Genomic DNA, 13,527 nt, shown 5'->3' on the forward strand with positions numbered 1-13,527 from the left:
TGGTCTAACTTACAAAGTCCACTTTTCATGTCCCCAAATGTATCAAAAAGGTGACTGGCGCTAGTCATACAACCACTAGCCAAAAAGCTCTTTCCGGCATTCCAAGGAAGCAGAAGAATTGTGAATCCAAGGTGGTGGCCGTGATTGAGCATGGGGTTCAGAGGCAGTCCTGACCCTAAACCTAGGCTAAACCTGATCCCAACCTTAGCATTGTCCTGAAACACCCACAGCTGCCAGGGGTGGAGAACACCCTTTAGTCAGCACCATTACTCTACGCAGGGTAAGCACTCAATAAATACCATCGACTGTCCACTTTTTTGATGTGAACCCATACTACCCTCAAGATTTGAACCCAGTCCCACGCTATTAATCAATCAGTGGTACTTATTTACTGTGTTCAAAGCACTGGACTGAGTGCTTGAGAGAATACAATACAGTTGGTAGACATGTCCCCTGTCCTCAAGGAACCTACAATCTAGTGGATAATTGGTTTGATTTTTACAAGTTTGTGAAAATTTTTCTTCATAATATTGTTGTTTTCTAATAATCTGACTTAGGGCTCCCCCCTGGCCTCCTGCATACAATTTAGTGACTAGACAGTTGAATACACTTTTTCTGGAGCTGCACTAAAATATTTAGAGCCTGTTTCCTCACCTACAATATTTCCTTCTAAATTGCCACTTGAGTAACTCACCAAATGACAGACTCATTTTTAACTGGGTTGAAACACTGGTGCCAATTAAGAGGATTTTTGTGCTTTAAGGAATAGTTTTATGGGAAAATATGAAAGCAATGCAATCTTTTTTTTCCCAAAACCATAAACATTTTGACAGTAGAAATTTTGATATAAATAATGCATTAAAATTGCATGATAATTTCAATAGAAGCCTGGAGAGGGACCGTGTCTCGCTGCCATTGTGATGTGAGATTACAGAAGAGGGAAATTTAATGAAACTCTATGGGGACTAGGTTACAAAATGAAAGTGTGTCATTACACCATGTCACCATTGTAATGAAAAAACAAACAATACGACCATAACGATATTATGTAACTTAAATCTTCTCTCTTTGGAGTAGAGACCCCTTTGGGGTATTTGGAATATCACAACACTCCAACAATGCAAATTATATGACTTCTAAAATACCGCTGTTTAGAAATATTTAAATATTTTCCTTTCCATCTGCAAAGCAGAATATCTGATCATCTCAGAATGCATTTTTCATTGGAGGTTCAATTTTATTGCCATTCTGCTTTAAGATTCTTAAGCTTCTTATTGTGCAGGAGTTGGGTTAAACACTGTCTTCCGAAAACCTAGTGTTCTTACAGCAGTCACTCAGTCAGTCAATCATATTTATTGAGCACTTACTCTAAGCAGAACACTTTACTAAGCGCTTGGGAGAATACAATATGAAAATAAACGAACACATCCCCTGCCCACAACATGCTAACAGCAAATTATATGCACATATGCACATACACACACACACACACACACACACAGAGTCAGTGAGTCCATCTGAGACAAAGACTGAATCTGCCCTGATTATCTTGTACAAGATAATAATAATGGCATTTGTTAAGCGCTCACTATGTGCAAAGCACTGCTGTAAGCACTGGGGCGGATACGAGGTGATCAGCTTGCCTCACATGGGGCTCAGAGTCTTAATGCCCATTTTACAGATGAGGGAACTGAGGCCCAGAGAAGTGAAGTGACTGGCCCAAAGTCACACAGCTGACCAGTGGCATAGCCAGAATTTGAACCCATGATCTCTGACTCCCCAACCCCTGCTCTGTCCACTGAGAGCTGGGTTCTCATCCCAGCTCTGCCATGTCTCCTGGGTGACTTTGGTCGTGTCGCTTCTCTGGGCCTCAGTTCCCTCAGTGTCTGGCACTTAATAGGCACTTAGTAAATACCGCCCATATTCTCTCCAAGGACAAGTTCTGCAAACACTGCTTGCTCTGAGGCACATTACATCTTTGTTAGCAAGGGGTCAGACCTGCATGTGCCCCCATCAGCTTGGATCCCCTAGATTTCTGTGGCCCGTGCCCTCTTCCAATCTGGTGATCAGTCACTCAAAGCATTAGCCTGACCCTTGAGCTCAGGCTGGGCCGCCTGGGTGATATTCTGATTCTCAGAGCAAATTTCTTTGCCATACCCCCTGCGGCTTTACCTCTCTACCAATTTGTCAAGAAGCCTGAACCTTTTGTCCTATCTCATCATTGCCCACCTAGTCTCCTCCATTAGTCTGAGAGCTTCTGGATGGCAAGGACCGAGCCAACCAACTCTAGTGTACTGTACTCTCCTAAGGGCTAAGTCCAGTGCTTTGCACAGAATAAGCTCTGGGCATGTATCACCGATGGATCGATCATCAGGTCTCTCCCGATGCCAGGATGTCGGTGGAGTGTGGACGGAAAGTGCTGAGCCTGTGAACCCGTGCTCTATTTTCACCTATGGGTGTCTGAGGAAACGGGGACTGAACGGTAGGACCGAAACCTGCTCCACTTGTCAATTCGGTTCCGTATTTCTAAATCACGTCTGTGAAGGTCACACGGCTCACGCGTTCAGTGTTCATCCCAGCTGAGTATATGTAAATGCTTGTTTAACTCGTACCCTTCACCAGGAAATAATGAGAATTCAAGGTAGCACAGAGAGCTAGCAAAAATCCAAAATGTCAGAGAAACCAGTCGTTTCAGCACAGCTACAGCTATGTGAACATGATAGTCCATTTACACTGATCTCCCAGTCCCTTGGGAAGACCAGAAGAGGGGGCCAGCTCTCCAAAAGTTGTCCTTTCCTTCCCACTGGTATAGCCGCTCAATGTCAGCAGTGGGTCACTTCCCAAGATAATTTGCTGGGAGGTGCTATGGTCCTTCCTGAGACACAAAAATTTCCTCCTCTCCCTCTCCCCTATGCATCTACAACTGGCTAATATGAAACCATTTATCTCTGCCCTTCTTTCTATTAGCAAACCAGAACAGATGCATGTTGGGACTGTTGGTGAAAATACGACTGGAATACATCTATAAATTAGGATTAGTGAATACAGCTGATATCGGGAGCCACCAGGGAGGTAGCTATAAAAAGGCCTATTGATCAGAGTAAAAGTTATAAATGCCAACTTCCTACTTAAGAAATTATGAGGGTTAGATGGGATTCAGATATAATTCAGGAACAGAGAAAGCTTGATACAAAGTCAGTCATTCAACAAACCACGATGGCTTTTGATAACATGGAGGGAACAGCGGGAGTGAGTGGGATCAAGACACACCCAAAATCCACATGGGATGGACATAGTTTGCCTATTGGCTCAGAATATATGGAACTAGGAAGAGGAGGAAAGGGAAAGACCAGCAAGGTACAGGAAGGAAGAAAGGAAGATGGGAAGGAAAGAGTGAAGAAAGAGAATGAAGAACAAAGGGGGAAAGCACAGGTAAGTGCTCAATAAATATGACTGATTAATTGATTCATTGAAAAGAGCAAAATTTATCTGCCTTCCTTGACATTTCTTCCTCCTCTTCCATCTCCAACCGAGATAATAGCCTGAGCTTGGCCCAGGTTGTTCACTTATAAGAGAGCAGGAGCTGCAGAGACTCACCACTGCACTCACCGTACCTCAATCTCATCTGACTTGCCGCTGACCCCTCACCTATGTTCTGCCTCTGGCCTGGAATTCCCTGTCCCTTCATCTGACAGATGATCACTCTCCCCAACTTTAAAGCCTTATAAAAATCACATCTCCTCCAAGAGCCCACTAAGCCTTCATTCTCCTTTCCCTGTGTCACCTATGCACTTAGATTTGTACCTTTTATTCACTCCACTCTCAGCCCCACAGCACAGACGCACACCTCCATAATTTATTTTAATGTCTGTCTGCCCCTCTAGATTGTAAATTCCTTCTGGATGGTGGGGAACATGTCTACCAACTCTGTTATATTGTACTCTCCCAAGCACTTAGTACAGTAAATGCTTAGTAAATGCTCAGTAAATATGATTGATTGATTGACTGCTGGTAGACCCAGCTCAACCAGCCTAGCCTGAACTAGACTGTTGAGTTCATTTCTGCTGGAGCTTCTCCATGGGATCGAAGACTCCAGGCCCTCTTCAGTCACCCTGTGTACCCAAGCCCACGGACCCATCTCTAAAGACAGCTGGGCAGGACTCTGTCTAAGATTATTTGCTTGTGTCTACCCCAGCACTTAGTACAGTGCTTAGCACAAAGTCAGCACTTAATGAAGGCCAATATTATTGGCTGTTCTGGTCCCCAAGCCCTGTCTTTTCACCTGTGCCTCCTTCAGCACCTTCACCTGCTTCCATCCGACCACAATCCTTGCTTTCTTTACTGGGCTGGTGACAGATCCCCCTCTTCCCTCCCCTTTCCTCATCTCTCTCTCCTATTTTGTCCCTACTTCTCCCTGGATCACCCCTTATTTTAGCTACTATGCATTTCGGGCAACAAATTTTAAAGGTCACAGTGTCTCCGTGATAATTTCGGGGACACAAAAAGTGCTTTGAAAAAATTCAAGAGGGCAATAGGACAGATCTTACATTTGATTCCCTCCTGTTGAAATTGGGACATCCGATCACCTTACTTAAATGGTGGAGGGATGGCGGAAGTCCATGGTCCCCTCCGACGGACTCTAACCTACCACCCACAACTGCCTTAGGCTTCACCCCACACACTCACAATTCTCCATGTGCCCTCATTAAGTGGTGGAAGCCAGAGAAACTGGCAGAGAAGGAATTGGTGAGAAAGCAGGAGGGAAAAGACAAAGAGAAGCCCCTTCCATCTCTGAATTTTAAAGCCCTGGTTGGCTTCCTGATTGATTTTCTCACCTCTTTTCAAGATGTTCCATTCTTCCAGAGGATTCTGAAAAATGTAGGCTTCTGGGTCTTTGGGAAATGTGGTTACCAGGAATGACTGCTGGAAGGAAGCATTTCTTACTACTCTTCCAGTCCCCTCAGTTCTACCTCCACTATGGACATTAAACATTCCTCCGACCAGACTTTCCCAATCCTCTGCCCAGTTGACACCAACACCAGGCCACCATAGACACTCTTGCCACCACTGACTCTGCTCTGGCCTGAATCCTCCAAGAGCCCCTAAATTGCCGACAAGGGAGGCCAATAGGTCTGGGAATTGGACATCCTAAAATTAAGTCATTTAGCTTGGTGGGCCTATAGGTCAAGGTACAGGCAAAGATTGATGACTCTTAACCTACTTTTCTTGTCTGTACAGTGCTCTTCTTGTATATATGTGCTTGTTGTGGGAAGTTAGCTTTTTTTCCCCCTATCAAACCAGAACAATCCAGTAAAAACAGTCATTCAAGGCTCCCATTGTACACTCCTAAGTGCTTAGGTACAGTGCTCTACACAGAGTAAGTGCTCAAATAAACATCACTGTTGGATTTATCTACTGTAATTGTGATTATTGACAGCTCCTTTCCCACTGAAACCCAGCCCGCACACTCCACTTCTCTCAAGCCAACCTACTCAGTGTATCTTATTTTCATTTCTCTTGCATCAGCCTCTTGCTCATACCCTCCCTTCTACCTGGAATTTCCTCCCCATTCACATTCTGCAGACCACTGCTCTCCCCATCTTCAAGACTCATCTGAAATCACATCTCTGCCAGAAAGCCACTGTGATTACTCTGTCATCGATCCGTCCCATTTCCCTCTACTTCATTTTGATTCTTCCTTGCGATTTAAGCCTCAGGGCACCTACCCCTCCCCATCATAGCATTTACAACATATCTTTAAATTCTGTTGTTTACTCGTATCTGTAGTTTATTTTAGTGTTTGTCTCCTCCGCTAGATGGTGAGCTGCATGAGGGTAGAAATCATCATGTCTACCAATTCTAGTAGAAACAGCATGATCCAGCAGATAAAGCTCTGGCCTTAAAGTCAGAAAGACCTAGGTTCCAATCCCAGCTCCACCACTTCTTTTTGCATGGCCTTGGGCAAGTAATTTCACTTCTCTGTGGAGCAATTACCTCATCTGTAAAATGGGGATGAAAATTGTGAACCCCAAACTCATGTAGGACATGGACACTGTTCAAACTGATTAGTTTGTATAGTACTTAGTACAGAGTCTGCACACGGTAAGCACTTAACACATACCATGAAAAAGAAACTATCACTCTCTCCTAAGTGCTTTAGTTTAGTGGTCTACATGAATTCTACTGACTGATTGATTGAAAAATGTGCTAAAAGGTTTTTAGGTAAATGCTTCCTTTCATCTAAATATAGGTTTTTTTATAGCAAATTATGATGTTTAAAATACAAGCACATAATGTCCAGGGCTAGTAGAACCTTTTGGGATGTGTAACAGAGAGAAATTTGCCTAGTAAAGCAAACACTTTGAATAAATCCCATCCCAAAATGCTCTACTTCAATCAAAATATCAAGAGATAGATGTTTTACATAGATGAAAAACATTTCTTTATATTAGAGAAACACCATAAAAATGTCATGGATCTCCAGGCAGTTTCAAAACAATAAAAATTACATCGTTTTTCGAGTATCATTGTCATCATTTGAGATGAAACATTTAATGGTAATAAACATACATCAACTGTTTCATGTTAGAATCTAGGACACCTATAACATCTCATCTAAATAACATTTTTTATTTGCTGGTCTCAGAAACCTTGCGATCAACTGGCTATCCAAATGCATCTTTTGTTTTCCATCATGTTAAAACAGTAATTGAAATTCCTGGGCCTCAAATTCTGAATTGTAAGTGAACAGGTATCTGGAGTTGAACAGAAATGGTGAAAAATGGAAAGAAGCTTCCTGAAAGATCCATAAAAACAGGAGTCGATGTGGAAATAAACAGTCATGGTTCAACAGACAAGGTTAGCATTGATTCCTTCCTCTTTAATCTTGGCATGAAATCATATACTAAAAGCGGACAACTGCAAAATAAACTTTTTCTACTCCTAAAAGATATTAATCCTTTTGCTGAACAAATTACTAAACAGAAATGGCTGTAAAATGATCATTTCTTCAGGTACGTTCATCCAATTCCTACTTCAGAGGAATCAAAGGATCTGCCCTTCTCCATGTTGCTTCTTTTCACAGGAGCCTTTTTGTTCATACTGTACAGAAGTGAGAAATACAGAAATCTCTTTGGACACTCTTAATGATGACGCGATATGGAGCCACATACCTGAATGACTTTATGATGGAAGATGACACGTTCTGAAGAGGGTTTGAGTCCCTAGGGGTTGAAAACGACTTGACGGCATTTGAAGAAGAAGATTGTGAGCTAATTCCATCTTCAACCTAACCCCATTATTTTGGTATTTATTTCACTTAGTATTTTATTTTACTTTGTAATATCTTATAAGTTATTATAAGCACATCGCTAGACTGAAAGCTCACTGTGGGCAAAGAACTCATCGGACACCGCATTACATTGTATTCTCCCACACGCTTAGTATGGTGCTCTGCGTATAGTAAGCACTTAATATAATTGATTGATTGATGTGTCATGCACGGTGCTAAGTACTGGGTTTACCACTAGATGATCCGACTCATTCCCTGTTCCATATGGAGGTCACAATCTAAGGCTTAGCGAAAACAGTTTCACTGAAACCCAGTGAGGTTAAATGACTTGCCCAAAGACACACAGCAAGTCGGAGTAGAAGTGGAGATTACAGCTTGATTACAGAGAGATAGTAAACACAAATTATTTAGGCTGAAACTGAATGTCGATTCAGTTCAATTATATTTCTAGCTCTGCTCTTTGCCTGTTGTATGACTGTGCACTCAACCCCTGCATGCTACAAATGACGCACCATGAGGATGTTCTGCAGCACACAGAGACCACTCAGGGGGTGATCAGGAAGAGGAAGATTTAGTCATGCCTATCCCGGTAGCCCCAGTTCCTTGATCCGGGTAAAAGAGGCTCCTCTGCAGGATCCCAGAGCTCTGAGGTGTCGCTTAGACAAACGATTCTTCCCCAGAGCCAGAGACCATTCATTCAATCAGATTTATTGAGTGTTTACTATGTGCAGAGCACTGTACTAGCACCGAGACCCCTGATAATCATGGAAGCAGCTCAAAGAGCAATGAGTCAGGCTGCTGGCAAAGAACAGGGAAGGAAAGAGATGAGCCATTTTCTCTGTACTCTCTGTGAATACAGCAGTAGTCAGTGCAGGGTGTGTGTGTGTGTCTGTGTGGTGCGCACACTTATGTGGGTTCAGAAGTGCATGAATACGAGTATGTGAAGCTGGTTGTGAGGTGGGTACAGAGTTTGTCTGTCAATCTGATGGCTCTCTCTCGCTCTCTCTGACTTCTCATTTGTCACAAAGGAAATACGTGGTTTGTTAAAAAGAGCACAGGCCTGAAAGACAGAGGCCCTCGTTTCTAATACCGGCTCCACCTCTTGCCGGCTGGGTGACCTCGGAAAGTCACTTAACTTGTCTGGTCCCTCAGTTCCTCAAAATGGGGAATCAAGGCTCGGCTAAGACTGTGAGCCCTAAGTGGGACCTGATTATCTTGCATCTATCCCAGTGCTTCCTATCTCTTTCCTTGTCTGGCCCTATTTCCCTGTCTTTGTCTCTGTGTGTGCGTCTCTCTCCCCTTTTTCTGTTTTTTTTTTTTTTTTGCCTGCGGCTGAGAAAAGCACCACGGTATCCATGGCCTTCCCTTCTGCCATAGAAGGTCCCTCTCTTGGCATGCTCCGGGCACCAGGCCAGGGATGAAAGCTGCTCCCGCTTTCTTTGAATTCTTCCATCATTCCCCAAAAATCAACTAGGGAGGGCCTCGCTCCCAGCTTCCCACATGCTCTCAGACTCCTCCATTACTACCAACGTTTGGAACCTATTCCATCTTCTTGTGCTGTGTTATAATGTTTCATCACTTCTGTTGTGCTTGTCTCCAATCCCTTCTCTGCACCTAAACCTTTACACTGTTATCCCTCTTGGGATCTCACCTATATATTTTCTCCCAGTGCTTAGGTCAGCGCTCTGCCCACAGTAGGTGCTTAGTAAATACCTTAATCACTATTACCTTTCCACACGCTTAGTACAGTGCTCTGCACATAGTAAGCGCACAATAAATATTACTGAATGAATGAATCCCCTAATCTGGGGTCACTGTTCTTGCCACCATGGAAGCCATTCTACTAACAATCTGTTCTTCTTCTTCTTTGTCTTCTTCTTCTCCTCCTCCACCTTCCTATTGTTATCACTGTTATTATTATATTTGTTAAGGAGTTACTATGTGAAAAGCATCGTTCTAAATGTTGGTAGAGATAAGTTAATGAGGATGGACATTGTCCCTGTCCTGTATAGGGCTCAGAGTCTAAGTAGGAGGACGAACAGGAGACAATGAATCCTCATTTTAGAGATGAAGAAAGTGAGGCACAGAGAGGTTCAGCCAGATTGTTCTGGACATTGGTTTAGTGCTAGTGAGCTAACTGCCCTCCTGGGAATGGGAGAGAAAAGCTGAGGAGAAGGAGGAGGAGAATGAGGAATACCAGCTTCAGGAATACATGCCCTGCCCTCTCATTCCTTAGGATGTGCTGGTAATGTAAAATGAGGTAGTCCAAGAAACACTCCTCCCTCTCTCCCTTTCCTGCTCCCACTGTGACACTCCTCTTCCCTTTCCAATAAAAGAAACAGAATAAAAGTAGCGGAACAAGGACAAGAACCCACATACTATTAATAATTAGTGGTATTATGGGTGGGGAACATGACTGCAAATTCTTTGGCACTGTATTCTCCCAAGCACTTAGTACAGCACCCTTCGCATAGTAAGTACTCAATAAATGCTTTTGATTGATTGATCAATAAACTGAATTCATTAAGCACCTACTACGTGTCAAGTACTCTACTAAGCATTGAGGCAGATATAAGATAATCGGGTCAGACACAGTCCCAGTTCCAAATGGGACTCACACTCCAAATAGGAGGGAGAACATGCACTGAATCCCTGTTTTGCAGGATGAGAAAACTGAAGCTCAGGGAAGTTAAGTGACTAGGCCAAGGTCACACAGCAGGCCAGAGGAAGAGAACCAAGTTTTAGTGCACTATTTCTACAAGGCCATTCTGTTGCTATCTGCAAGAAGTTAATATAGTTTGATTTTCCAATTTCCTTCCCTTCTGTTCCATTTAATCATAATAATGTATTAAGTTGCTAATAATTTCACAAATAATTTGCTGGTAATTTGTAACTTTTTTAAAACTGTGGACTGCAGACAAATTTATAACTATATAAGCAGTTCAACCTGTGGAATGATCTACGCAGGACTACTAAACCAACTTACAGACACATAGATGGGTAATATAGTTTAATGCAGCAAGAATGTAAAGTGATTGCTGTTGGCAGATCCTGATGGTGGAAATCTTCAGGGCTCTTTTGGAAGTGGACAGAGATAAATGGGAATAAAAGGGAAGGAACTTATTCTTGTACAGTTTTCTGCCTTAGAACTATTTCCCAGCATCCGGACAGCTAAATCTCCCAGAATTTTTGAGGAATAAGATCCACTTGGCAAATCGGGTGGAGCTCTTAAAATCAGGAGGGAAGGCCTACAGTCGAGTGGTCAATGATCCAAATCCTCCTACTCCCGAACCTGGCTCCTTTCACTAGGTCATTTTACTTCTCTGCGCTTGGAACACTAGCCACCTTTCTCCTCCTAGCTGAGGGGTGTGAACCCAGAAATCCAGGGTCCTGGGTAAGCACGAAAATTCTGATATGCTACTCTCAATAGCTGGCTGAGTTTTCTACCGCTCGAAAATGAAAAATGTTCCTGCTTCCCTATTATACTGCTTTCTCCTTCTTCTGTAAAAAAAGAGTCCATGTTATTTAAGCTGGATCCTTGAAATCTAAAGCCACCTCTCACAGGTTTTCCTATAATTTTAGAATATTTCCATTCCCCAGTGAAGGCAAAAAATCACCTATGGTGCAACGGTTTCATAACAGAGTTTGTCAAATGTTCTCTGACCGAAGGAAATATGTTTTTCAAAAGTCAGGGCAATGACAAAAGAATGATTCCTGGGGGTTCTTGTAGTACTGTTCTTTGATGAATGTTATGGTTAAATGTAGATGTTACAAACAGTTATTTTCTTCAGAATGGTCTGGTGTAAAATGGAACCACCCAACCACCTCAAATGCAACCACCTTGTCTTTCTGTCAAGCAATAGTAACTGCTTGGGAAAGTAAAGTACAATAGAGTCAATAGATGCAAACCCTGCCCACAAGTGGCTTACTATTTTGGAGCCATCTTGTGTGTGTTTTATTACCCCATTAGCTTGCAAGCTCCAGAAAGGAAGGAAGGATGTTTGATATTTTTCCTGCATCTTCCTCAACAGTGAAAACAATGCTCTCCATAAATGGATTGCTTCATCATTCTCCATCCTTGTGCTCTCAGAGTACTCCAGATCTGTAAGCAGACATCTTGAGAACCTTCTCTAATACCGATAGTCTAGCATGAGGTTGTTAACTCAGTACATTCTCAAAATGTGGATTAAATGAGGTTATTAACTCAGTAATGTGGATTAGAGGAATGATACTATGGAAATTAGGTCACGGGTGATCTTGTTCTTAGGAAATTTATGATGGTGATGATCAGCCAGAACAGAAGCAGCATTCACTGAGCACCTACTGTGTGTAAGGCACTTTACTAGCTCCTTAGAAAGATCCACTAACAGTAGAGGACCCGTTCCCTGACCTCAAAGGGATTACAGTCTGATGGTGACAATTAGCAGACACGAATTGCCAAACATACAGAGATTCATGGACTGAAGTGAATAAAAAAGGCAATTCAATACTCAACCAGTTAATTATATTTACTGAGTGCTTATCATGTGCAGAGCAGTTCTAAGTGTTTGGGAGTACAAAATAACAGAGTCGGTAGACATATTTCACAACCCAAAAGAGCTAAGAAACAAAGATACATGTGAATCATAAGTTGGATGATGGACCGATCTGACCAGGGAGGTGGGGAACCATTAAGAAATATGTGTTGAAAAGGTAGTTTTTAGGAGGGCTTTGATATGAGGAGGGTGGTGGTTTGGTGGATTTGAATGGGGATGGATTTCCAAGCCGAGGGAATTGGGAAGCAGGATGTCAAGAGCTAGGAAGAGTTAGAATGCTAGTTTGAAAAGAACGAAGATAGAGAGCTGGAGAGCAGTGTAAGAAGTGACTGTATAGTCAATCAATCAATCAATCAATCACTTGATGGTATGATTGCTTACTGTGTGCAGAGCACTGTGCAAAGTGCACAGCGCACATTCTTCTAGACTGTGAGCCCATTGTTGGGGAGTTATTGTCTCTATCTGTTGCCAAATTGTACTTTCCAAGCGCTTAGTACGGTGCTCTGCACACAGTTAGCACTCAATAAATACAACTGAATGAAGGAATGAATGCAAAGCACTTGCCCTCTACTAAGGTGAGGAGATTGTAGTTTTTGTTTAATTCAGAGAGAAACTAGTAGCTATTGGAGGGTTTTGAGGAGAGGAGTGATGTGTTGTGAAAGACATATTAAAGAAAAGTTACAAAGAGCTGCATGTAGGAGAGTTTGGAGAGAGAAGAGGCTTGAGGCAAGGAATTCAGTTAGAAGGCTGTTTGCAATGATGTTTTGATGTTAACCTCCATCATTACGGTTCTTATTCATAGACATCTTTCATCTTACAGTCAGTCATCTTCTTGTTTGTAAACGTTTCTTTACATTAGTGCCATTCATGTATGTAATCATGCAAATGATATGTAATTTTAAGTCATGCTTTATCAAACCCAGAAATGTAAACAGACGTTCACCTTAAGGAAAACTTTCATTTTGTATGCTGAAAGCCGAATGGCTTGGCCTTTCAGTGCAGTTCAAAGAATTATTCTTATTTTGTTTTTTCTCTATAGGTTATCTAGGAGAGGAGTGCTTATAAGGCAGAGATTTAGAGAGCTGAAAGTCAACTGCATTTCGGCTTCTGTGTTAGCTAGACATATTTTTTTTTATCGCTCTCGTGTCTATGTAGTTGATAGCTGTAGTCAGATAACAATAGAAAAGTAATAGTGCTGGCAGGCATATGAGCAAGCTAGGCAAGTTATGTCTCCCTAATGGGGACAGATTGTCCCCTGTGAAATATTTAAACATTAGACACAAAACAATGAGTTTCATTAGTTTGGAAAGCTGATCTGTTCAGCCGAAAAGAGGTTTCCCTGAGAAAGTCCCTTCTTTGTCAACAGAAATCAAAGCCCGACACTGTCTCGTTCAGCCCTACTCTCCCTCCCAACATGATGGCTGGGGATTCATAATCTAGGCACAAAGGATTGCCTGCACTTAGACCCCAACAATGTCTAAAGATCTTCCCAGTTTAAGTAGCCCTTTAGGAATGTGCAGATCAAAATAATGCCACAGGGTTAGCTAAGCTAAGAAAACTATTTTTCAGGACACCTTTGACTAAGCAGCATGGTGGAGTGGTGAGAGACAGGCCTGAGAGTCAGGGGACTTGTATTCTAATCTGGGCAATGTCAGTTGCCTGCTCTGAGACCTTGGGTGAGTCACTTGACTTATCAATGGT

General features: G+C 42.4%; 1 long non-coding RNA gene across 2 annotated transcripts in view; it reads right to left on the bottom strand.

Annotated features, from left to right (window-relative positions):
* LOC114812781 overlaps positions 1 to 13,527 on the bottom strand; it is a 165,505-nt gene that overhangs the window by 28,804 nt on the left and 123,174 nt on the right. The window contains exon 3 of one of the 2 annotated variants that reach the window (XR_003760410.2): positions 6,847 to 7,101. The exons of the other annotated variant lie outside the window; for it this stretch is intronic. This is a non-coding gene — a long non-coding RNA (uncharacterized LOC114812781). Of the gene's footprint in view, positions 1 to 6,846; positions 7,102 to 13,527 lie in introns of those variants that run through there. 2 annotated transcript variants of the gene reach the window in all.

This window comes from Ornithorhynchus anatinus, chromosome 6 (assembly GCF_004115215.2).
Source record: "Ornithorhynchus anatinus isolate Pmale09 chromosome 6, mOrnAna1.pri.v4, whole genome shotgun sequence".
NCBI classification, from domain to species: Eukaryota; Metazoa; Chordata; class Mammalia; order Monotremata; family Ornithorhynchidae; genus Ornithorhynchus; species Ornithorhynchus anatinus.